Below are 26,818 nucleotides of genomic sequence, written 5' to 3' on the forward strand. Positions count from 1 at the left end.
AAGTGAGAGCTTGCCCCATCTTCCGCTAGATCAGGGGAAAGGGACGGTTTAGGTCGGGCAATAGCATTGGGACTGTGTCTGGTGATTGCAGGGTAAATTATTATCATTAGCTGAACGATAAAAGGCAATTCAGCTAGCATGTATACAACTTCATAGTTATAGCTACAACCAAACAATATTATGCCTTGATACAAATATATGTTAAAATGTGTGAGGTAAATATATACAATGAACAAACCTCCAAATGTTGCTTAGAAATAACAGACACACTATTTTAAGGGGGGGCACAACTATTTCCTCCTTATCAAACTTACTGTTCTCATATTCATGCAACACAGTGAGAACTTTAAAAGCACATATTATCACTATCTCTAAATATGGAGAGTTAAAACACACTGGTGATAGCCAATGTTGGTTGTAGTCAGAGAAGACCCCTTGAAATCAATGGATTTCATAGAATCATAGAATAGTATAGTCGGAAGTGGCCTATAAGGCCATCGAGTCCAACCCTCTGCTCAATGCAGGAATCCAAATCAAAGCATTCCCAACAGATGGCTGTCCAGCTGCCTCTTGAAGGCCTCCAGTGTTGGAGAGCCCACTACCTCTCTAGGTAATTGGTTCCATTGACGTACGGCTCTAACAGTTAGGGATTTTTTCCTGATGTCCAGTCGAAATCTGGCTTCTTGCAACTTGAGCCCATTATTCCGTGTCCTGCACTCTGGGACAATCGAGAAGAGATCCCGGCCCTCCTCTATGTGACAACCTTTCATGTACTTGAAGAGTGCTATCATATCTCCCCTCAGTCTTCTCTTCTCCAGGCTAAACATGCCCAGTTCTTTCAGTCTCTTCCTCATAGGGCTTTGTTTCCAGTCCCCTGATCATCTTTGTTGCCCTCCTCTGAACCTGTTCCAGTTTGTCTGCATCCTTCTTGAAGTGTTGAGACCAGAACTGGACGCAGTATTCAAAATGAGGCCTAACCAGGGCTGAATAGAGGGGAACTAGTACTTCACGCAATTTGGAAACTATACTTCTGTTAATGCAGCCTAATATAGCATTTGCCTTTTTTGCAGCCACATCACAATGTTGGCTCATATTCAGCTTGTGATCAACAACAATTCCAAGATCCTTCTTGCATGTCAGACTGCTGAGCCAAGTATCCCCCATCTTATAACTGTGCATTTGGTTTCTTTTTCCTAAGTGTAGAACTTTGCATTTATCCCTGTTGAATTTCATTCTGTTGTTTTCAGCCCAATGCTCCAGCCTATCAAGGTCCCTTTGAATGTTGTTTCTGTCTTCCACGGTATTAGCTATGCCCCCCAACTTTGTAACATCTGCAAATTTGATAAGCATGCTTTGTGCCTCCTCATCCAAGTCGTTAATAAAAATGTTAAAGAGCACTGGGCCCAGGACCGAGCCCTGTGGTACCCTACTCATTACTTCTGCCCAGTTTGAGAAGGAACCATTGATAAGCACTCTTTGAGTACAATTCTGGAGCCCACTGTGGATCCATCTGATAGTTGTTTCATCCAGCCCACATTTAGCTAGCTTGCTAATCAGAATATCATGGGGCACTTTGTCAAAAACTTTGCTGAAGTCGAGATATATTATGTTCACAGCATTCCCACAGTCTACAAGGGAGGTTACTCGATCAAAGGGAGAGTTAACCAACTTTACCCAAGCATGTAATTTTGGCATGCAATTTCAGCGCGTGACTTTAGTAAATATAAATGTTTTACAATTACTGGTTTTATTTTATATTTTAAATTTTTGTATGTAATTTCCTTTTAATGCTTTTATTGCATATTTTAGTCTATTGTAAACTGCCTAGTATTTTAAGAGTAATTGGTTTTAACATCTTAATAGTTTAATCCTGTTTTAATGCTGATTTTATATGTTTCTATGTTTTATATTTTTATAGGTTCTTAATGATATGTACTTATTTTTATCTGGAAGCCGCCTTGAGTTCCAGTTTGGAAAAAGGGCAGGTTATAAATAAAGATAATAATAATAATAATAATAATAATAATAATAATAATAATAATAATAATAATAATAATATTATTATTATTATTATTAGAGGACTTTTATTCTAGTAGGCAGCATATCAGTTTTGTTAAATAAATATCAATACATCAGTTTAGTCTATTGATTTCAGTGAGAGAGATCTCTTGCGGGAGAGATCAATAATCACCCACTGATATTTTTGAACAAGGACAGATACTCCAAAATCCAAATGATGTGGTAATGTTCTTGTTGTTGCTTCCTCTCAGACTTGCTTTTTTTACATTCAGTAAGTACTGGAGCAAGAGGCTAAGCTTTATGGCTAACATACTGTTAATGCACACCTCAACCTCTGAATGGTGAGAGAATTCGGGGATGCCAGCACATACCTTAGGTTTCTTTCAGACCTTGGAAGTAACTTGTTATTATTAACGAGTTACTTGTAATTAGTTACAATTTTAAATAACGAGTGGGTAATTCCATTACATTTGGCAAGTAAAGGAACGACTAGTAATTTCCCTACTTTTCAGCTGCAACTTTAATGTTTCCACGTTAGGTTGGATGTTACTTGGGGGCGGGAACAAGGGGAAGTCAGCTCCTGGCTGTGATTGGTTAACACAAGACATGTGCCTCACACTGATTGGACCTCTGCGCAGACTCTCTCTTCCCTCGTGATCTGTGTTAGGAGGCACGAGGGAAGAGGTGAATAGGCAGGGCCTCCTAGCGTCTGAGAGGACAAAATGGACACCAGAGGAAAAAGCCAGGACAACAGAGAAGGCAGCAGCAGAATGGCGAAGAGCTGTGGAGGTGAGTGACGATGATTTGTGTGTGTGTGTGTCTGTGTGCCCCGGTGTGTGTGTTTTCAGCTGGAGTCTCTGGTTTTGGGGGGGGCTCCAGCTCTCTGGCTACCACCCCTTACTCTCTGGACTCTCAGCTTCAATTTTTTTAAAAAAAGTAAGTTTCTAGGTGGTCTAATTCCCGAGATATACACCAAAACGTCAACCCCCCTGCACAACTTTTTTTAAAACAGATCCGTGCTCTAGCTACAACTCCCATCAGCCCAATCCAGTGGCCATGCTGGCTGGGGCTGATGGGAGTTGTAGTTTAAAAAAGTAACTTTTCAAAGCTCTGGCTGTAACCCCGCCCTTTCATGATTGTAGCCAGTGACGCCAGAGTTGTGACTTGTTGATCCAGGCATGCCTAGGCTGAATGTCAGAATATGGTGGCTTTGAGTTTTTTGCAGTTTGCGTAAGTAATATGGCTTAATGTTTTTTTTCCTCTTCTGTCCAAGAGTCAGACCCTCGGCTATGAAATATGAAAGTATTTAATCCAATATCTGCTTTTCTGGGAGTAAAGCCATTTCTGGGAGTAAAGCATGTACCTGGAGTAAACCCCATTGAACTCCATTAGGACTTGCTTTTGAGTAGACATGGTTAGGATTGTGCTGTAAATTAATGGGACTTGTGAGTAAACATAGTGCAGACTTGTGTTTGTGTTGTAAATCTCTCTCCCTCCAACCCTATTTTTAAAGAAATTAGGCAGGGTTTATCACAGTTTTTATTATGTAGGAAACTAATACTCATTTTTTAAAAAAATGAATGAAGCTTATTTAATTATTTATTTATTTTTATTATTTGATTTATATCCCACCCTTCCTCCCAGTAGGAGCCCAGGGCAGCAAACAAAAGCACTAAAAACACTTTAAAAATCATAAAAACAGACTTTAAAATATATTAAAACAAAACATCTTTAAAAATATTTTTAAAAGCTTTAAAAACATTTTTTTAAGAAAAAGTTTAAAAACATATTAAAAAGCAATTTCAACACAGAAATTGGGATAAGGTCTCAACTTAAAGGACTTGTTAAAAGAACAAGTTCCTTATCACTTGAGGCTGCAGTTTTCCCTGGTTGAGTAAGCCCCATTGAATACATTGGGACTTGCTTCTGAGTAAACAAACATAGGATTGCACTATAAATATCTTTACAGGTTATATAAATAAACGTATTTGATAGTCATGCTTATATAAATATTTTCATAGAATCATAGAATAGTAGAGTTGGAAGGGGCCTATAAGGCCATCAAGTCCAACCGCCTGCTCAATGCAGGAATCCAAATCAAAACATTCCCAACAGATGGCTGTCCAGCTGCCTCTTGAATGCCTCCAGTGTCAGAGATCCCACTACCTCTCTAGTAATTAGTTCCATTGTTGTATGGCTCTAACAGTTAGGAAGTTTTTCCTGATGTCCAGTCGAAATCTGGCTTCTTGCAACTTGAGCCCATTATTCTGTGTCCTGCACTCTGGGATCATCGAGAAGAGATCCCGGCCCTCCTCTGTGTGGCAACCTTTCATGTACTTGAAGAGTGCTATCATATCTCCCCTCAGTCTTCTCTTCTCCAGGTTAAATATGCCCAGTTCCTTCAGTCTCTCCTCATAGGGCATTGTTTCCAGTCCCCTGATCATCCTTGTTGCCCTCTTTTGAACCTGTTCCAGTTTGTCTGCATCCTTCTTGAAGTACAGAGACCAGAACTGGACACAGCACTCAAGATGAGGCCTAACCAGTGCTGAATAGAGGGGAACTAATACTTCACATGATTTGGAAACTATACTTCTGTTAATGCAGCCTGATATAGCATTTGCCTTTTTTGCAGCCACATCACAATGTTGGCTCATATTCAGCTTGTGATCAACAACAATTCCAAGATCCTTCTTGCATGTCGTACTGCTGAGCCAAGTATCCCCCATCTTATAACTGTGCATTTGGTTTCTTTTTCCTAAGTGCAGAACTTTGCATTTATCCCTGTTGAATTTCATTCTGTTGTTTTCAGCCCAATGCTCCAGCCTATCAAGGTCCCTTTGAATTTTCTTTCTGTCTTCCACGGTATTAGCTATGCCCCCCAATTTTGTATCATCTGCAAATTTGATAAGCATGCTCTGTACCTCCTCATCCAAGTAGTTAATAAAAATGTTGAAGAGCACTGGGCCCAGGACCGAGCCCTGTGGTACCCCACTCATTACTTCCACCCAGTTTTGTCATGCTGTGTCCCTATAAGTATCCAATTGCATACTATGGTTGTACAATACTTCCTTTACATTTTAAGTATGCCTTGGGGTAGTCATGGTTCTCCATTGTTTTCATCCTGAGGGGCAGATAGGCTGAGAAATGGTGAGTAGCCCATGGTCACCCACTACACTTTATAGCTTATTTCCATTTTGAAAAATTAATTAGAACAATTTACATGCAGGCAAAATTTATTAAGCGGATTCACACAATATGTGTAAAGCACATCCAACTCGCATTTAAAGTGCATGACTTCCCCTAAAGAATTCTGGGAAGTGTCATTTCCCCCTCACAGTTATAGTTCTCACCACTCTTAACAAACTGCAGTTCCCATGATTATGTGGTGGGATTCATGTGCTTCAAATGGGTGTTGAATGTGCTTTAAAGGAATGGTGTGGATCTGCCCTAGGTATGATGTTCATTCAAGAGTGAATTGAAAAGAACAATTTTAAAAGATACTTCTTACTCTTACTCATTTTTCAGACCTCTTTCTGAAGTAAAGGGTCAAATCTGTAAAAACATTTGGAGCAGCCACATTAAAAGATAAGGGCAGGGTATTCCAGGCAGGGGGTTGCCAACCCTGCTTGGATATGGATGTCTTTGCAGAAGAACCCTAGTCAAGGTTTACCAACAGCACAGTCCAAACTATATCTACTTAGAAGTCAGTCCTGTTGAGTTCTATGGGGCTTAATCCCTTAGTAAGTGTGTTTAGAATTGCAGCCTTCAGGAGCCTCCATCTTTACTCCCCAAAGCTCCCATCTAACATCTCCACAACACTAGGCTCCTTTGTCTCTGCTGTGGCCTTCTGGTGACTGCCCTAGCCTGAAGGCACTTAACCCTTCTTGCTGAAAGCAAGTAGGCTAGATTAAATGTTCCCTACCCAGGCTCATATATATAAAATATAAAAGATAAACGGCATTTTGTCAAAAGTATTTTTGTCTACATTTTATACCTCATCCTTGGTTTTCCAAGCTTGGCATGGAATGCTTCTCATACAGAATTAATTTGAAATGCTGCATATTTATTATCATAATAATCATATTCAAAATAAAAAATATATGTACCGCCTTCAAGTTGATTCCAACTTATGGTGACCCTATGAATAGAGTTTTCATGAGGCTGAGAGGCAGTGACTGGCCCAAAGTCACTCAGTGAGCTTCATGGCTATGTGGGGATTTGAATCCTAGTCTCATTTTGTTCTTACAACAACCCTGTGAGATAGTAGGTTAGACTGGCCCAGGCAGGGTTATTCAATGAGCAGATAGGATCTCTTTTAATTGTGCTGTCGACCTGCTTACTTCCACTCTGACTGGGGGATCTTGCAGCATGGGGAAGAGATGGGGGCACATCACAGCTGAAGTTCACCCATATAGGAGCATTATCTCTTGCTTATTACAGAGACGCCTGTTGCAGGTTTTGCTGCTGAGAGCAGCAGTCAGTTAGTGCAGCCACTTGAGTCACAGCTTGTTGATCCTGAGGAGGCAAAGCTAGAAAGTGAGGTTCAGAAAGGAAGCCCTGTGCATGAGGAGGAGGAGGGCATGAAGCAGTGCCAGTTGCCCACAGCCACATCGCAGAACAGCAAGTACCATGGTTTGGCTTTGAGAAAGCTTGTACATTTGTGAGCCAGAGTGGGAAAAATGTTGTTGTATGATGCAATTACTGCCTTCCAAGGATCAAAAATCTGAGATCAGCTGTTTCCTCCTCATCCAATGTGAAGAAACATTTTGAGGTAAGCCTTTGTCATGCTGGTCCTCAAAGAGTGTCCATTGTCTATTTATCTTTAAATTGTGAAGTTCCTCTTCCATTTTTTCTTGGATTCATGCTTTGTTCTTCTTCCTCAGAGGCACACCCTGAGAAGCTGAGAGCAATTGAAGAAGCAATAAAGGCAAGGAGACGTGGCCTTCCTGAACCAATGCATGACACCCCTCCTCCCAAAATGCTGAAGCAGAAGCAGACAACCCTTGAGAGGTGGGGATCTGGCAGGGAGCCTGTCACCCAGAGCAATCTCGACAGGAGAATCATTGATTTCATTGTAGAGGAGACATTACCACTTCAGACTGTGGACAAACCATCATTCATTAATCTGGTTCGCATTGGACTCCCCAAAGATCTCACCATCATATGTGCCAAGACTCTGAGAGACAGAATTGAGAAGAGAGCATGCCACATGAGAGAAACTCTTGCAAACCGAATGGGTGCTGTGGCATATACAGCAACCACTGCAGATTGTTGGACCAATGGCAAGAAGAGTTACTTTGGGGTAACAGCCCACTGGATCAACCCAACTACCCTGAAACGTGAGGTTGGGGCCTTGGCTTGTAAGTGTCTGAAGGGGCACCATACATACGATGTCCTTTCAAAAGCACTGCATGATGTACATGTGCAGTACAGGATCCACAACAAAGTTATGTGCACTACTACAGACAATGGCTCCAACTTTGTGAAAGCGTTCAGAGTTTTCATGGCCAAAGAACCAGTGGAAGCTGCAGGCACCAGTGACGATGATGGTGATAACCAGGAGGAGGAGGAGGCTGAGGTGGAGTTTGTGCCTATCTGTGAGATCCTGAACACAGGACCTGAGGCAGAGGAAGAAGCTGCAGACTCAGGAGAGGATTTTGTTTTACCACCACACCAGAGATGTGCTAGCCACACCCTCAACCTTGTGGCAACACAAGACATAGAGGCCATGCTTTCTGACTCCTCCAAAAGTAGTCTTCTTGGTCCTTTCAAGAAACAGTTTCATTCCTTGATGGGAAAGTGCAGCAAGTTGTGGTCCAAGCAGAACCAGTCAGCCCAGATTGCTGAGTATATCCATGAGCAATGTGGTGTGTATCTGAAGGTACCGAATAAGACCAGGTGGAATTCCACCTTTGATGCGTTGAAGCAACTACATGAGCTCCTGTCAACTGTGCCACTAAAAATGCATGCCATAATGGACCGCTGCTCCTTGTCCAGGATCACAGCTGCTGAGATTGAAGTGGTACAGGAATACACAGAGATTATGGAGCCACTAGCCCAGTCCCTAGATATCCTGCAACAGGAGAACGGCATGTTCATGGGGTATTTGCTACCAACGCTCTGCAATCTGGAGCGCAAGTTAGAAGGACTGGAAAACAAACCTGAGAGGTACACATACTGTTTTCAGCTGCTGAGAGGTGTGCGCGAAGCCCTAAGAAAGCGGTTTGCAGCTATCTGGGAGGACAAGAGGCTTCTTCTGGCAGCCTGCCTACACCGTCGCTTCAAACTAGATTGGTTGGAATCGTGTCAGGCCACCACCCATACCAACAAGTAAGAACATTAGGGAAGCCCTTTGGGTGGATTACTCCAAGGGAAATGTTGTCTCAAGGGAGGCATCAGAGGGCTTAAGGTGGTAGGCAGGGGCTGGGCCTTTTCTTCCTGGGGCTCCTCATCACAACCTTGGGTTGCTGCAGGTAATCCTTAAGGGTCTGCTGTGCTGCCCCATGAGTGTGGTGACTTGGTCACCTTCCTACCTTCCATGTCATCATCCACAGGCTCAGGCTGGACCCTGAACCAGGGGACATGACAAGCATCAGGAAATGAAGAGCAGATGATGGTTTCCTAACATATATGTGTTAACATATCCTCTCTCTTTCTTGGATACACAATGGAAGCCTTGCTGAAAGCTGAAATAAAGATGGGTGTACTTAATGAGGACAGTGATCAGTCTTCAGATAAAGACCAGGAAGGAGATGACTTAGCAGATGACTTCTTTAACTTTCTGCCCCAGGGCAAGAAGTCAGCAGTGGACACTGCTGAGGAGGAACTGGTGAGGTACCTGAGGTCTCCCAGCAGGGAAGTGTCATCACTCCATGGCTTTCCATGTGTGCTGTGGTGTTTTTTGCAGCACAACACAGGCATGCCTTCAAGCGCCGCAGTAGAACGCCTGTTCAGTACTGGTGGCAACGTAATGACTGTAAAAAGACATTCCTTGTCTGACATGCTCTTTGAGCATCTTGTTCTTTTGAGGCTTAACAGAAACATATTATAAAAGCATTTCAAGTGTAAAATTTGATTTCAAGAGTTGGGGTATCTTCATTGCTTGGGGGGATGTGAGATTCTGTTATGCCATTATGTTAATCTTATGGATAAATTTTTTTATTCTACTACCCCGTGTGTGTGTGTTTATTTTTAATATTGTTTTAGGCTTCTTAGATGTGCAGCAGCCAAGGCCAGCACCTTGTAGGAGTTTTTTTTAAAAAGTAACTGAAATGTAATTGTAGTGATTACTTTTGAGGAAAAGCAAAGTAATCAGTTACTTTCAGAGCAATTGTAATTGTAACGGTAATTATCACTTTTTGGGGCCAAGTAATTGCAACTGTAATTTATTACTTTTTAAAAGTAATCTTCCAAGCTCTGGTATCTTTAGAATGAAAGTCACTGGAGAGACTGTAGTATCTTTGTGTATATGCTCTTATTTACGCATATTTACAGGGTGGAGATAAGATGGAAGGTCTCATAGCATTAATACTCCAACAGATCTTGCTCCCCAATTAGGTTTTTTTGGGGGGGGGCAAAGCCATTCCTGCGGACTTAGCACAGAGAGCAAGTGAGTTCTTTCTGTTCCTTCCCAGCTTCCAGATCCAGACTTGACACACCAAGACTATTTTTCTCTGACACTCATGATGACTTCCATTAGTGGATGATGTGGTGGGACTGTGCCACTCACCTGAGTTCCCTCCAGCACAACCACTGCTGTACACCAGGATGGAGAGTGGGAGAAGTGATGTGGTGGTGGAAAGGTTGACACAGCACAAACACACTGATGGAGCCAACCCTTGTGTTCCTTGCTGCCACCTCACTCCTCCCTCTCTCCGTCCCAGTATGCGACAGTGACTGAGTCAGAGGGAGGTCAAGTGAGCACCGCAGCCCTGTCACACTGTCCACATTCCCACTTTAAACTCCCCAGGTTGAAACTATGGCTGTGTCACTATTTTCTTAGCTAATTGTTTTCATGGAGGTGTGGAAAGGGCAGAGTCCTAAAAGACTGATGGAAAGCTTAAGATGCATGTTACCTTTACAACCTGCTTTTGAGTGTGAGTTTCTCAGCCTATGATGCAGGGGTGGCTTTCTGGCCAAGGGCTACATTGATCCATGATCAGTCCTCTGGGGGCCACCTGGGTGTGGCTAACGTGTAAACAAGGGCATGGTTCAAAGACTGCCTTTCAAACGACTTCCCTATAGCTTATTCTACACTATTCTTTTTTAAAAATCATGTTAAAAAAATTAAAAGACAAATTTGGGGGAGGAGGGTCTTGAAGGGTCACATAAAATTGTAGAATCACAGCAGGGGACTCACAGGAGTGGTCAAGAAAAGCTTTTTTTTAAATTGGCAAATTTTAACAAATTAAAAATCAACAAAACAATTTACATCACAGTATTACAGCACCAGACCTACAGAAGCAGTCAGTAAATATATTAAAAATTAAAATGGAAAATATGGGGTGCTATGGGGCCCCCACAATTATTGTTGTTGTTGCTGTTGTTGTTGATATCATGGCACCACAGTGGAGAACTTGCAGGAGAGATGATTTTTTTTAAATGACACATTTTGAGCCTTTGAGAGCCATTCAAAACCTGAGAGGGCTGAATATGGCCTGCAAGCCACAAGTAAGCCACCCCTTTTATAAACACCAGGATATAGGTCTGTTGGGCTATTCTTCTCTGTACAGCAGGAGCGGTTCATGTGATGGGATACTTCTTCCTGGAAAGCAAAACTAGAAGTCACAGCGAAGGATTCTAGCCTAGCCATATATCCCTGCTATGCTATTTATTTATTTACTTATTTATTTATTCACAGGTTGTGTTGCTATTTTCTGTATCCAGGACCACTGAAGAATAAAGCTCACCTACCTGCCATCTGAAGAGGTCCAGTCCATTCTTCTACCTTGGCATTCTGTCATTTCATTCCTTCCTTATTATACAGCCACGAGAGTGGCTGTACACTATAGCCAGCATGGGTTTTTCACATTCCGCAATGTTAAATTGAAAATACCTCCCATGCCATTCTGATGCTTCCCATAAACCCATTTCAAAGCAAAACCTTACAAAACATATAGTTCTGAACTCAGAAATGCTTGCTTAACACTCTCAATTTTCATGGCAATACACAAAACAGTCAGAGAGAATAGAGAGTTCAAAGTCTAAAAAGAAGGGGGGGAACCCAGAGCCCTTTTGGACTTTTTTCTCTGAGAGTTCTCACAATCTGTTGAAATTCATTAAAAATCAGCCATATTCACAGAGTACCTGTAATCCCAATACTGACCTTGCTCAGTAAGAACCAACTGTCAGAATGCCTAATCAGGGGGCCACACCAGACTTCAATTTCACGTGAGACAGTCATAGTTTCCCTCAGAGAATCCTGGGAAGTGTAGTTTGTGAAGGGTGCTTAGAGGAGACTCCTGTTCCACTGAGAGAGCTCCAGCGAACAGTCTGCCACTCTGACTGAAGGTCTGTGAGGGGAACAGGGTGTCTCCTAGCAACTCTCAGCACCCTTCACTAACTACACTTCCCAGGATTCTTTGAGAGAAGCCATGACTGTCCAAAGTGAAATAAAGGCCTGGTGTGAATGTGGCCAGGGAAAGCTTTGGTTTAAATTTGGGTGGGAGGCTACATGTGCCTGCTGTAGAAAACAGAAAGGTGGGGGAAAGCCTGAAAAAGAATGATACTGTTCACAATGTTTTCCTTTTGGAAAGGAAAGGGGCTTCCCTTCTGCCCAGTGCTCACCCACCCAATCTCCTCCCCTCCCTCCCTCTGGGTCAATGTTGGACTATGACCTGGGAGACCAGGGTTCGAATGCCACCACTCACCATATGCTCAGAGGCACATGTTACCAAATTCTTCCAAGCTACACAGGAAGTGGGTTGGACTGTGAAAGACCAACCCAAATGGTGTTTGCATTTTGACAAATTTGTAGGGCAGTCCAATATCTCAGAGAGGAGTTCAGGTCTCCTGCTCCCCTGGTGCATTCACTATAGCTGCCCAAGTTCCCTGCTTTTTAAAGTTTCATAGAAATAGCTGTGGGCTATAGGTACGTTCTTAAACCGCAAGGTTTTTTGCCTGTTAGTGAATTTAGCTACATATGTAGACCCAGCCTTACTTAAAGGTCAGGAAAATTCCCCATTCTGACACAATTTATATTGAAATTGAATTAAATAATGGGACACATTGGAGTCTTTTGCAGTGTTTGAAAGGTTTTACTGCATCCATCTGCCTTGTGTTTTAAGTGGAAATGACATAGTTCTACACAAGCTTGTATTCTAGACTATTATTAAACCCAAGAGGACTCTCTGCCTGAAATAACCAAATGTACTCAGGAAAAATATCTACGAAGGGGAATGTCCTGTCTCTCCTTCAGGCTATGAAGTATCTAATTTTAAAAAATCCAGAATAATTTTTGTCTCAGCATATTGTTCAGCTGAGTCCTACTGTGTTGCTGTAAGCATGTGACCTCATGCAAAAAATGAAAATATAAATTGTAGCTGTATGGTTTTCTAATTGAGCTGCAATGGGGGGGATTTCTAAATACTTGCTCAGAGGAATAAATCTTATCATTCATGGACATTCAGTGTGTTACTTTTTTCCTGTTCTACATGTTTTTAAGGAAGGTGATTGAGAGGATTGTGGCAGCAATTGCAAGTACTCTTGGATGAAACAGATTGTCTTGACCCATTCCAGTCTGGGTTCAGGCCTGGTTATGGGACTGAATTGGCCTTGGTCACCCTGATGGATGACCTTTATCGGGAGAAGGACAGGGGGACTGCCACTCTGATACTTTACTTGATCTCTCAGTGGCTTTTGATAACATTGACCATGGTATCCTTCTGGGCCAACTTGGTGAGATGGGTATTGGAGGCACTGTTTTACAGTGGTTCCAATCCTATCTCCAACGTCATTTTCAGAGAACAGCATTGGGGGATTGTCTTTTGGCCCCCTGACAGTTGTGCTCTGGGGTGCCACAGGGTACCATCTTGAATTTTTTTCCATGTTGGCTTTCCATTCCAATATATAATATTTTTCTCAGGCATCAAGAAAATAAGCCATAACTTTATCACCGTCATGTATTTTAATAATTGCTGTTAATTTCCATATCATAATTATTGCAATAGAATTTGGAGAACAAGCATCCACTGCAAATTTTCTGCTGATCTTCCCTTTCTTTCCTTCTCTCCCTGCAAATATTCTTGCAGTTGGTAGCAAATTCTTTATTTTAATTTTTTAAAGAAATTATAAATAGGAAAACACATTTATTGTACAAATATATATTTTTTGTAAACTGCTTAGAGGTTTTTTACAATCAAGCAGTATATAAATTTTGTTAAATAAATAAAATGAATAAGTAAATTAATTGAAAAGAAAAACAGATACACATAAATATCATGGGATTTATACACTAGCCAGAATTAACAACAACATCAGCTCATATTTATCATATTGGAGGTCCCACGCTATGGATTCAGGATTCTTACATATTTGGTGGCGATGTAAAGTGATACTAGAATACTGGAAGGACGTTTTAGAGATTATTAAAATAAATTACAAGAGAAAGTTTCAGGATTTTCTCCAGAAGTGGTGAAAAAGAAGCAAAGAATTGTGTAATTTATTGTTGTAAGCTACCTTGAATGTAGAAAAAGATTACATGACATAACATTTTTCAAAAAATAATAAATGTCTAAATATGTGCATTCTGGACTTTCAGGACTATGATTATTGTTTTTAGATGATGATGATGATTACATGTATCATCTGCTCTTAGGTCCCTGGGTAGGTCACAACAATATAAAAGACATTATTAAAAACAGTCCCAGTAGCCCTAAGTTGATGCCAGACACTGCTGACAGTGGTTGTCACATATCCAGGAATATCTTTTCCACATTGAAGCAGCATTGATTTTCTTCCCCTCTCCTTCTCATTTTCTGCATGAATTGAGGGGTATTTGACTCCTGCCATGAAACTCTCACTTTGTACTTCTAACACACCAATTCTAATCTGATTTTAGCTGGGTGAAGACAGTATGAAGAAGAAAATGGCATTTTTAACTATTACATTTCCCTTCCAGTCCTATAAACATGTATATTTCCAGCACGTATGGAAACCAGAAAAACAGCCTATGTGTCTTCAGTGGAGGCTGGTGACTCCAATGTCAGTGGGGCAGTGAATCTGCTGTGTACCACTGTTAAAATTTTTAGATACTGCCTCTGTATATTAGTATTTTATCTGGCTAAAACCTGTATTTGGTTGCCTGTAATAAACTGATGATGATTAATCTGCTGTGAGTTTTAAGGCTGGTTCACAGCAATTTAAGTTGAGATTGGTTCTACTTGCATGCCCGTTTAATTCGCAGCGATCACATGACATAGGAGGCAAAGGGAAGGCGTCCCACTGCTTTTAGCTTTTAATCTGCAGCAAATCAATCCAATTTTAATCTGAAAAAGGAAGGAAAAACCACCTGTACTTTGTATCTCTAGGACTTGTAGATGCTTAGCTCCAATGCTTTTGTGAGTCCACAACCCCTCCCTCCTCCTCCTTTTGTTATGTCATTTCCTGCTGGCTCCTGTTCTGCAAGCCTGCTGCAAATGGTGCTTTTTTTCCCTTTTCCCCCTAAGTTGTGCAAAAAAGCAGAATATTGTTCAAACAAATATTTGTTTTTCTGCTGGATTCTGAAAATACAAATAATCAAACTTGACATTTTTCTTTTTTTAATGAAACTTACTCTGGAACAACTGAGCATGCTCGGTTGCCAAGGTAACCAGAGGAAGTGATAGTTTGACCTTAAGAGGGTGTGGTCATTAGGAACCTGCATGATTGTTTCCCTTCAGTATGAACAGAAAACAGTGATTAGAAGGTAGGAAGTGTGATCTTTACACTCCCATCGCGATGGAAAAAGCTTTGTCTTTAAAACAGTGTTCAGCTCCCATGTGAATGAGCCCTTAGTCTGAAATTTTAAGGAGTTCTCCAATGTGCTGAACCCTATTTCCCAAAATATATTCAGTACCTTGGAACAGCTCCTTAAATGTTTGGGCTAAATCCCGAAGCAGATTCATTGCCCCACTGACACTGGAGCCACACTCTCCATGATATGTCTGCATAATGGACAATTTGCTGCTATATCACAGACCCCAAATAATTAAAATTAAAAACTGGACACACACACACAAAAAGAATGTTCTATTTTTATCACAGCTCCTTTAGCCAACTTTCCCTTTAGGTATTTATGGTTTTACTTGTTTTTTGCAAAAAATGTATACCTTGCCCAAAACAACTGACAAAAAAAGATTATAATAATAATTATTATAATTTTAACATCAAGTAAAAAAATCACAAAATAAACCAGTTAAAAATAGATGGAAGAGCAAATAAAATGCTAAGAAAAGGGTAACCAGGAACACTTAAAAATGGAGTCAATCAACACCTGGAGGGCCACAGGCTAGCCACCCCTGCTTTAAAGGAAGTGTAACACACACCCCTTCAGATAGGCTGAATAGTGCACATCCGGACAGAGGAGCAAGCTGCATACTAACAGTCCTCCTACCTTGTCTGGATTGAGGTTCAGTTTTGTACCATTACAGCTGGTATAGCACAGTGGGGAGGAAAGCCTGGCTGGGAGTCCAGAGTCTGTGAGTTCAAATCCCCATCCCTGTCTCCTGGGTATAAAGGGCCAGGTAAAGATCACCCCACAGTGAGTGGCTCAGGGGTTATGTGCCCTGCCACCTGTGCAGCCATGGGCAAGCTGCATAGTCCCAAGGAGCCCAGTTGCCCCCCAGCTGGCAGTTGCGGACAAGGAAGGGGCTGGCTTGTGCAGCTGTGGCAAGCTGAGCAGGCCCTAGCCAGCTGGGGAGGAGTAGCCTCAGAGGGAGGCAATGGTAAACCCCCTCTGAATACCGCTTACCATGAAATTCCTATTCATAGGGTCTCCATAACTCGGGATCGCCTTGAAGGCAGTCCATTTTGTACCACTAGTTTTCCTGTCTTAAAAATGAAAAATTGAGTCATGATATATTATAGTACATGGGATATTAGGGTGAGTAGGGATTTAATACCTAACCTTCATAAAGATAATTAATGTCTAATAAGGATGGAGGAGAAATTTTGTTTAAACCTACCTAATTTGCACTTCTTGAACCATTACACAAACCAAAACATAGCTATCCTTTAAAATTCACACTCTCTGAACTTTGCAATACAGGTCTTCAAGTAAACATGTTTACAAAAATCCATGTATTAGGGAAAAGTGTACATAAAAATAAATATCTTGGTAAAAACTGTATACAAAATACATTAGGGGAAATTGCTTGCAAAATGCATACATTAGTCATAACAACATATAAAAATGTGGGGCAAAACTACTTTTTGGGGGACGGGGGGTTGTAGGTTGCTGCAGAAATGTGAAGAACTGAATTTCAGACTGGAAAAATGAGAAACTGAGAGAACCGAAATAGACAGATCCTTCTATCCCTACCACAGCTAGGGAACTGGCTTCTTCTGCACACAACTAAAATAAGTCTTGAGCCACCTCAAATCGTGCCTCCCTGGAACCAGCAGACTATGCATAGCACATGGCCCAAAGCTTCATTTTAGTTCAAGGTGTTCTCCAGCAGGCTGCCCCAGCAGCACCATTGCTTTACACCAGATATGCACCTACAAAACTGGCCTCATCAGACTGAGCACGCATCCTTGCCTCCAAATATTGCTGCCAGATAGCTATTGTATCAGGCTTTGCTGGGCTAGCTTTCCTCTTTCCTCCTGCTTCCCAGGGTACATTGCTCTGATTGGAGTAGCCCCTAGAAGGTTAGAAGAGGCAACTTGGGGTGGGGGCAGCATTTTGAGAGAACAGCTGCAATAACCAAAGAGCAGGTGAAACAGAGAATGACTATACCTACTCAGAATGTATCACTGTGTATGTAGTGGTAAACTTGTGGGTCATATTTTCTTGCCATGTTGTAAGGAAAACTTTGATACACTTCCTCATTTGATCAGACCCTGGGAAGAAGGGGCACTAATATTAAGAGAAGAACGGTAGTCCACCACTGGGTAGAGTACAGGCATTGCATTAAGAAGGTTCCAGGTTACATCCCAAACATCTCCAGATATGGCTGGAATTGACTTTGTGGAGAGCTGCTGCCAGTCAGTGTAAGCAGTATTGAGCTGAATGGGCCAAGGGTCTGACTTGGTGTAAGGCAGCTTCTGAGGTTCCACATAAAAAATAAGTCACTACCCAGTGTAATGGAATGTGATTTAAGAAGCAGTGGTAGCTAAAGGAGTACATTGAAACAGTTTTAACAATTTGGAATAGCCGTCGCTGTAGTGTTATGCCTCACTTCTTTTGGTTATTGTAACATTATCAAGGTGTAGATTTCATTGCTTTTGGCCACGGTGGCATATTTTACTGTTTGTTGTGAACTGTATTTTATTTAGGCCATTTGTAAAATTTGTCTGCATTGCATCATTGTGATTACAGTGCTATACTTTATTGTTTTTGATATCTGCAGTTATTTATTTACTGTCTGCTGTGATTTGCATTGTATTTTGGCTATTTGTACATTTGTTTGCAGTGCATTATAGTGATATGCCCTAGTGCCATTCGTGTCCCATTTTTGCATTCCATTACACTGGGTAGTGACTCTCTCTCTCACTCTCTCTGTCTGTCTGTCTGTCTGTCTCTGAGTGTGTATGTGTGTGTTGTGGAACCTTCTCCTTTTTGGTTGCTTATTCACCATGCAGCAAGATGATACAGTTGACTGGCATTCCAAATAGGGTAAGTTACCACTGGGGGAAAGTGGTTTGTATTCATCCTAACAGGTCCCACAAGGCTGCCTCTTGCTAGCCACTTTCAACATGCAAAACATGGGACTAACTTTTTACCCATCCCACTCTGGGAGCAGAAAGTGCTTCTGCATCAGAGATAGGGAACCTGTGACTCTCTGGATGTAGTTAGACTCCAGTCCCCATCAGCCCCAGTGAGCATAGCCAGTAGTCAGAGATAATGAGAATTAATGTCCATCACCATCTGGAGGATTGCAGACTGGCTATATGCACAGGGAAAAGGACAATATTTCCTTTTGGTGACCATCCTTCTCACATGTTTGGGGGCCACACTGGAGGGGACCTTTTCAGAGAATGTAGAGGCTACACTTGGAAGGGGGTTGGATCCCACTCAAATGGTTTCTTTTTCACTGACCAAATACAAAGTGTTTCTTTTTGTCCTTAGATCAATGCCCACTTCTGGCTTTATGCTCCCATCCACATAAGTGACTGTGACCACCACCACCTTGCCTTATTGAAATAGTACTCAAACAGTGTTCTGGGGAACACTTTGGGTTTTCCCAAAGTTTAAACAGTGTAAAAGAAGGCAGAAGCCTTGCCCAAAATCTGCCTTAGCAATGAGCATAATTCTGCTGGATCAAGCCACTGTCCCATCTAGTCCAGCATCCTGTTCTCACAGTGGTCAACCAGATGCCTATGGAAAGCCTGCAAGCAGGACCTGAGTGCAACTGCACTCTCCCCTCTGGCAGTTTCCAGCAATGGGTATTCAGAAGCATACTGTCCCCAACAGTGTAGGAAGAACATAGCCATCTGGGTCGCTAGCCCTTGAAAGTCTCACTCTCCCATGCATCTGAAGAGAAGTGTTTGATATGTTCTAGAATGCACTCTGAATTCATGCAGGGTATCAGTAGAAGCCAATAGATGTGGTGTGCAGCCCATGTGACTATGTTCCAGAATCCTCTACATTAGAGGTGCCACAGCAGACAAGACCTCTGCAGTCAGACTATTTTGAGAACCACTGCTCACTGCTCAGTAGATCACACTGGCTCCCTGCCTTTCTGGTTTCAGCAGTAGATCAATCCCATCCTTTGGGTTGGATGGTAATAGCAGCAGGCATTTAGGGAAACAGAATTTTAAGCCCTAGAAGATGCCATCAATATCAGAGAGGCAGCATAGATTATTATGGTAGGTCATAATTAAAGCCAAACTACTCCCATGAAGGGAATGACTCTAGATACCAGCTGTGGTCTTTCCTGCGCTTACTATTGAGGTATAAGGTGTTCTCCAGGCAGCTGTCTTCCAGTAAACAAGCATTATTTCAAATTACAGGCAGTTGGGATTATGAACAGTGACAGCAACATTTTTGAAATCAGGTTGAAAGCCACATGCCTAACAGATCTTTCACAGTTGTTGGGCTTAGTGTCTACAGACACATAGGCTGTGAGTGCACTAGTCACCTACAGCAAAGCATTTCCATTGGCCACACCTGGAGGGGCAATGAGTTGATCTGCCCATCAGTTGTTAAATCTGTTTGAAGCTGATTATTTTTTTTAAAAATGCACTCAAACTGATCCCCCCAGGTTTTACAGGGAAAGGGGGGGGGGATTTGACTAGCTTCATGTGCCTCATTTTCAGAACAGAGAGGTGGAGATGCACTGGAACCAGCAGAAGAGTCAGTGTGTCTCTACCCATAGGAAGGGCAAAGTACACCGCTGTGCACATAGTTTGGCCTCTGGGAAATTGTGGATTTATCTGTGATGCCATCAGGTGGTGATTGCCTTAATAAAAGGTGCTCTGTTGTATGTGCTACTTATTGAAGTTTGCTTAGAACAGACAAACAGAAAAGAAAAATTGCCCTCTGATCCCTAATAATGACAGTGGACTCATTAGGTTGTTGTTATTGCTGCTAACTGAGATATTTTTAGTCACATTGGCATAGCTGCATATACTTGCAAACCTGCCAGGATTGCCATCCTGTCAGATTTTTTATTTATTTATTTAATGGATTTATATTCCGCTCTAGTTCAAAAAAATTAGAATTCAGAGCAGAGAACAGTAAGGCATAGTCCAATACAAAATACTAAATAACGCAATTAAAAAATATGAAAGTATGGATTTTATGATATGCATGCTACTGGTTTATGTGTGTCTATGGTAGAAAACTGAAAAAAGTCTACTGAGGATGGTATCAAATTGTCCTAAACTCATTTCCACCTGCTAAACATGAACCCAGGCTTGGATGGTGGGCTTGCAATGCCCTCTAGCGACTGTGGTTAGAGTTTCAAGAGATGCCTCTGTGGAGGTTCTGATCAATAGGCTTTTCAAGGGCTTTGCAACTATCATCCTTGCCTTTGGGGTTCATTAGTGGATGCTTGTGGGGCTGTCCTTGAAGACAGCTACCATCGCTTTCTTAAGAGGCCTGAAAAGTCAGAGACTCTGGAACTTGAGCCAAAAGCCTCATGGCCTTGAACCTAATCTGGTGATCTGTCCAGCACTCAGTGTGTTTACTCCTCAGAACCCTTTTCAGGCCCAGAATAGAGATGTGTAATATGAACCCTACAGTAGGCAGGGAATAAAGAGCCTCTGGATTAGCCAAGCTTGATGTATAAATACCAAGAGGCTGGGTCTTCTGATCTTGCCATTAGTCCTGCCTCTGGCCAGCTACATGTCAAACTCCAGTTCAAGCCCCAGCAACTGGCTTTAAAGATCCTGGGTTTGAGAACACACACGCCGTCTAGATTCAAGCACATCCATCCACAGTTTTTCTGGCTCTGACAATTTGTTATGGTTACACTGTCTTCCAGTTAGTTTGGGATTAAATGTGAAGGTACCAGTTCTACTTGGACTGGAATTTCCATATCTCAGAAAATGCTTCAACATATCTGAGGCTTGTTGAGAACAGTAAGTAGGGCATTCTTTCATCACTAAAAGAAGTTAGAACAATTTCAGGTATAACCTTAAGGAAAGTCATTATAATATTATTTTTAGATTGTATATGACACCTGACAAACTTAGAAAAAATGTATGTTATGCCAAATGATACGTGCTAGAGATGTCAGAGAGAGAAGAAGCGGATAATTTTCATGGCAAAAGTGTTCTGTCTAAAAATCATTAAAGACAATACTAGGCAAGTCCCTCCCTCATTAAACGAGTTAATACTATTCTTGGGAAATATTGAAAATACAGTCAAGACAGAGGACGTTCTAAATTTGAGGATACCTGTTAGCATTAAAACAGATGGGAAACAGGTGGTGTCTCTATAGGTGTTTCTGTATAATATGAGCATTATACTGTATCCTTTATATTACAGAGGATTTTACTCAAAGTTATGGGTCATTATTCCTACTAATCACTGATGAATTTCTATAAAGAGTGATACATTTATTACAGCTTGCAAATAGGAACTGATGAGAAATGAAAAGTACACATTAGTTCATTCGCTGAATGAGCACACTGGCATTAGGCCTAATGACCTGCATCGTCACAAAATGTAAGCTTTTTTTCATTATTGTCTTAGAGCATCAACCCATCCTAAAGTTCATGAAAATGAATGATTGGATGAAGCTTGCCTGTTGGAAAGGGAAGTGATCTGTTCCAATGATCAGTCTAGAATGTGATAGAGTCTCCTGTCACTTAGTTCAATAACGATGCAGAATCATATCCTCCTACCATGTATATAGTTCTCCCACCTTGCTGGCTTTTCGAATGGATGCCAAGGTACATGTTATTCAGTGGGCCTTTAGTGTTGCTGCCTACTGTCTTCTTTTTTTGTTGTCATATTGCTGTTCGTGACTGACTTCCTGTCCCTAGGGTAGTAATGTAGTATCCTCCAGATTGGACAATTGTGGACAAGTCCCATCAACCCTTACCATTGGCTATGCTGGCTGGGGCTGCTCAGAGTTCCAGTACAAAACATCTGGAGGGCACCACATTGACTACCCATGGCCCATTCATTCTACAACTATCAAACTATGCAAGAGTATAAGGACAACTAGAAGAGACACCATTGCAAGAGACTTGGAAAGGAAACTAGCATTGTATTTTAAAGAAAGATTCCATTTGTGAATCACTTCCTATAAAATATCTCAAAGCCATTTAACAATAAAACACAAACAGACATACATAAAACAATTTCATGTGTAAAAACAATTTTAAAAATTCATATATAAAAAACATTTCAAAGCCAATACAGACTGGCATAAAATCTCTACTTAAAAGGCTTGTTGGAAAAGGAAAGTTACAAAGAGGGCCTCTCACAAAACGTTGCAGTTTAGAGTGCCACTGTTAAAAGCAGGAGTAACCAACATGGTGGCCTCCAGCTGTTTTGGACTACAACTCGCATCAGCCTGAGCCAACATAGTCAATAGTCAGGGATGAAGGGAACTGCACTCCAAAACAGCTAGAGGCCACCAGTACAGAGACTATAGCATACAGAGTTATGAATTGCCTCTCCCTCCCACACCCTTCCCTGGCAATATAGCGTATCATGCAGCTAAACCTCTCTCTAAGCTTTCCTTCCTTGCTTATTCAACCTGATGTGAACAGTTTTGCAGGTGCATATCCAGTGTAAAGCAATGCTGCTCCTGTAAAGCAATGCTGCAGCCTGCTTAAGAATACCTTAAATACCTAAAATGAAGCTTCAGGGCATATGCGCTGCTAGAGACTGCACTGTGCATAGTTTGCTGGCTCCATGGATGTATGGTTTGAGGAGAGTCAAGACTTGTTTTAGGTGTGTACAGAAGCCAGTTCCTTAGCTGTGGGTAGGGCTGGAAGGATCTATGTACTTTGGTTCTCGTAGTTTCTCATTTTTCCAATCTTAAATTTGGTTGTCTGCGTTTCTGCATCAGTCTGCATTTTTAAAAACATTTTTATATGTTGTTTCCACTCTATTATTCATTTTTATGCACACTTTCCCTTAATTTATGGCTGCATTGCAAAATTCAGATAAATGCAAATGTCAAAGGATGGCTGTGTCTTAGTTCTCATATTGTTTTGGAAAGTGCAGATTTGATACATTCAGCTTCAAATGTGAACTGCATCAAATTTCTCCCCATCCTTAGCTGCGGATATATTTCCAAGGAAAACCAAAGTTATTCCTGGAGGGACACCTTCTAGGGGGCACTTCTCACTAAACAAAGCTTTAGGTTATATATACTACTACAGCACCTTGTGAAGCATAGTCTGTCACTAGCAGAGATTCATTTTTTGGGGAGAATGAGATGTATGATTTGTTTTGGGTAGGGATGTGGGAGAAATTTGATTCAGTTCATATTTATAGGTGAACCTACTGAGTTCTCATTTTCTGAAACAATACACAAAACTGAAACATAGCCATTTTTCAAAATTTACCCTTCTCAAAATTTTGCAATGCAGTTGTCCAGCCAAGTACTGTATTCAAAAATGCATATACAGTAGGGCCTCGCTTATATGGCGGGTTAGGGACCAGGCCCCCACCGTAAAGTGGAAATCACCGTAAAGTGGAACCCATTGACTATAATGGGTCGCGTCACGCGAAAATGCCACAAAATGCAGCAAAAACACAAAATTGGCTTTAAAACGGGGAATTTCCCCTAATTGAAAACCGCCGCATCAGCAGAACGCTGGAAAACAGAACGCCGTAAAGCAGGGCCCTACTGTACTAGTGTGCATAAAAATGGATATATTAGTGAACATGGTATAATAAAATGCATTATATAAGGGAAATTGTTTTGCAAAAATGTGTACATTAGGCAAAATTGCATACAAAGATGTGTATAGAAGGATAAATTCTCACGAAAATGCTGCTGAATTTTCATGAGGATTTGTTGTTCTAAAATTCGCATGCTGATGAAATGTGGAGAACTGAAATCAAGAGTGGGAAAAGTGAGAAACTGATAGAAACTGAAATTGACAGATTTGCCCATCCCTAGTTGTGTGGTATCATAGTCTTAAGATCCCAGTGACTTATTCAGACTGCATTTGCTCCTTTGAATCCAATATGTAACTAGGAACCACAAGTAAGGAATGGAGAAACAGCTTTAGCTTCACCTCCCTTTCGTACTTAAACACTGCCAGAATGTTGGGAGATTCTGCATGAAAGCACATCTTGCTCAGTATGTTCTTGAACCCAAAATTGCCAGACTTCTTGCCGTGAAGCACTGCTCCCTAGAGACAGTCCCTTCCACAAGAGCAATGGACACCCATGCCTTTTTCTTTTCTTTTTTTTGGCAGCAATCTCCATTAAGTAGGTTTATGTATTCCTTGCTGATGAATTTGGCATCTGGACGTTTAAAAACAGCACACTAGCCTTCCACATAGTGTGTTATGGAGAAGGACAGTCAATACCACTGCAGGCCTAAAGAGATTGCTAGAGGGTGAGACGCAATGAGTGCAGAGTCTTCCTTCCAACAAATATGCTGATCTGGATTCTTTGTGCCCACAAAAGCAAAGCTGATCATGAATTCTAGTTGCAAATATGCCGATACAGCCCTTATCAGTTTCTGCTGTACAGGAGCTAAATTCCCAGTTACGTTACCAGTCTAGATAAATGTAAAATCTGAACTTGTTTTAGATGGGGTAATAAAAGAGAGATGTGCAAAGAAACCTAGGGAAATGGAAACCTTTTGGAGTGTTATCACCCTGGCACAAAATATGCTGAAGATGGGTTGAAATGACTTTAGCTCATCCTTTCTAAATGCTGGTACAATTATAAGGAAATCCCAAATAAAGAGACAAACAGTTTTATCCATTAAAAAAACAACACAGTCCTGTCTCTTACAGTTTTTTCATAAAACATCCTGTCAAAGTTTTAATAGACAATCCGTCTCTCCTTTTAAATGAGACGTGTCTCCATTAAAGCAGACATTCCTACAGCACTCCATGTGCCCTTCACTTGTTTGTTGCTGGCTTCAAAACAAAATCAGCTGGTGTCCTTGGCCAAGGAGGAAAGCAAGGAGCATATGATGAGTGGCTGCCCTTTGCTATAGGACTGCTCCTCCCTTGTGGAGTCAGATGTGGGAGCTGCTGCTCTCTGAGCAGCTCCAGTGAAGCTGGGAGGATTTTCAGAGGATGCAACCACATGGGCAAGAGGCCAGCCACATGTTTCTTTTGCACAGAATCAGTGCAATGCCAGGGAGGAGCTGCTTGCATGGAGGAACTGTCCACAGATAAGTAGGTCCCATGCAACTTGAAGCCAATATAAAAGGCACCCCAGTTGCATCACCTTTGGCAATATGAACAGAGCTGAAGGACAACTTTTAAAACAAAACAACCCTAAAAACTAGACCTGAAACAAATTTGCTCTCAGGAGGTCTCCTCAATATACCTTCCAATGAAGCTTGCTGATGAATGTTCTCTGGTATATGGCAGTTGATACCTGGTGGCTGGTATGCAGTGGTATTGTTGTACCATTGGGAGAGGTTTATACAGGAGAGAGTTAATGAAGTACTATTGGAGGCTCCCTGAATAGTTCTGGGAAAATTGCCAAGTACCTTGTTTGTTTTTAGAAAAACTGGCTGATTGCTCTCAACAGCTGGATCTTTCGCAAGTCTTCTGAATGGCTAGGAGAGAACATAAAAGGAGCATGCCATTCTTAGTACCACACACCCTCAACTCTTAGCTGCTGTGATCTAGGGTTGCTTCCAGATGACCTGTTCATTGAGCATTCATTCTGATTTGTTTGCTGGGAGGTTAGACAAAATTGTGTCAACCAAATGTTATCCCACACTTTCCAGTGCATTTTCCTGTTACTTTCCTTATTGCAAAAAGTTCAGTTTTGCAAGGAAATGGGTTTGTTGTGCAAATCCACTTTGATTGCAACCTGGATTTGTCTGATTGTGTAACTGAATCCCACCCAAAAATAGTGAGTCTGAAACTTCTCTAAGTCTCTGTGGGAACAGAAACTATGTATTGCCATTTTTGACTAGGACACAAAGGAAGAAACAGATTTAACTAAGGTGTTGGGCTCAGTTAAAAAAAAAAGGAAATGGACTGCCTTTAAGTCGATCCCAACTTATGGCGACCCTATGAATAGGGTTTTCATGGTAAGCAGTATTCAGAGGTGGTTTATCATTGCCTCCCTCTGAGGCTGAGAGGCAGTGACTGGCCCAAGGTCACCCAGTGAGCTTCATGGCTGTGTGGGGATTCAAACCCTGGTCTCCCAGGTTGTAGTCCAGCACCTTAATCACTACACCACACTGGCTCTCTGGGCTCAGTTAGCTAACAACATTTAGGGGCACTGGCTGCCTCTCTCTAGAAATCAACTGTGGGACAGTGGATTTTGGTATCTGTTGGAATATTTCACACATGCCTCCACCTAGGCTTTCCATGAACCTCCTTCCAAAGGAAACAAAGCCTGTGTAAGTGCTGCACTCCTAGAACTTCCCACTGTTCAGAGAATAAGGTGAACATAATAGTATTTTAGCATTTCACTCTGTTTGATTCCTGATATTCAATGATATTTGGTATCTAAAAGGCCTGAACTAGGTTCCAAGGGTGCTTGGGCAAGATGCCCTCAAGGGCCCTCCTTTCCAGAATTGGCCCACCTTCTCCTTGTCGCTGCCACTGTTGCTGATTTGTTTGCCCTCTTCTCCTGGGCCCAGTCCATACACCCAGAGGGAAAGGACAAGATAAATGATGGCTCCCTGCTTTTCCTCCTCCTTACTCCTGTTCACTCACTCAGAGAGACCACATAGAGAGGCAGTCCCAGCAAAGAGCCTAGGGGCTCCATGGGTTGACAGTGGACCCTTGCTTTAGCATAGGCCTTGACAGATGCTGTTGAGTCATTGGCAGTATGGGGTAGTTTATGGGATTTCATGTTTTATGCCAGCCAAAGCCATGGAGAGTTGCCATAAAGCTAACGTTTGAGGTAAGCATTCACATTCAAAATGCAAATTCATATGTTGAATTCTCAATGTCACTTCCAAATCCACATTCAAAATTCAATTTCACACTCACAATCAATTTTTTTTGGTGAATTTTGAAGATGTATTTGTTCATT

This window comes from Rhineura floridana, chromosome 7 (genome assembly GCF_030035675.1).
Source record: "Rhineura floridana isolate rRhiFlo1 chromosome 7, rRhiFlo1.hap2, whole genome shotgun sequence".
Classification (NCBI taxonomy): Eukaryota; Metazoa; Chordata; class Lepidosauria; order Squamata; family Rhineuridae; genus Rhineura; species Rhineura floridana.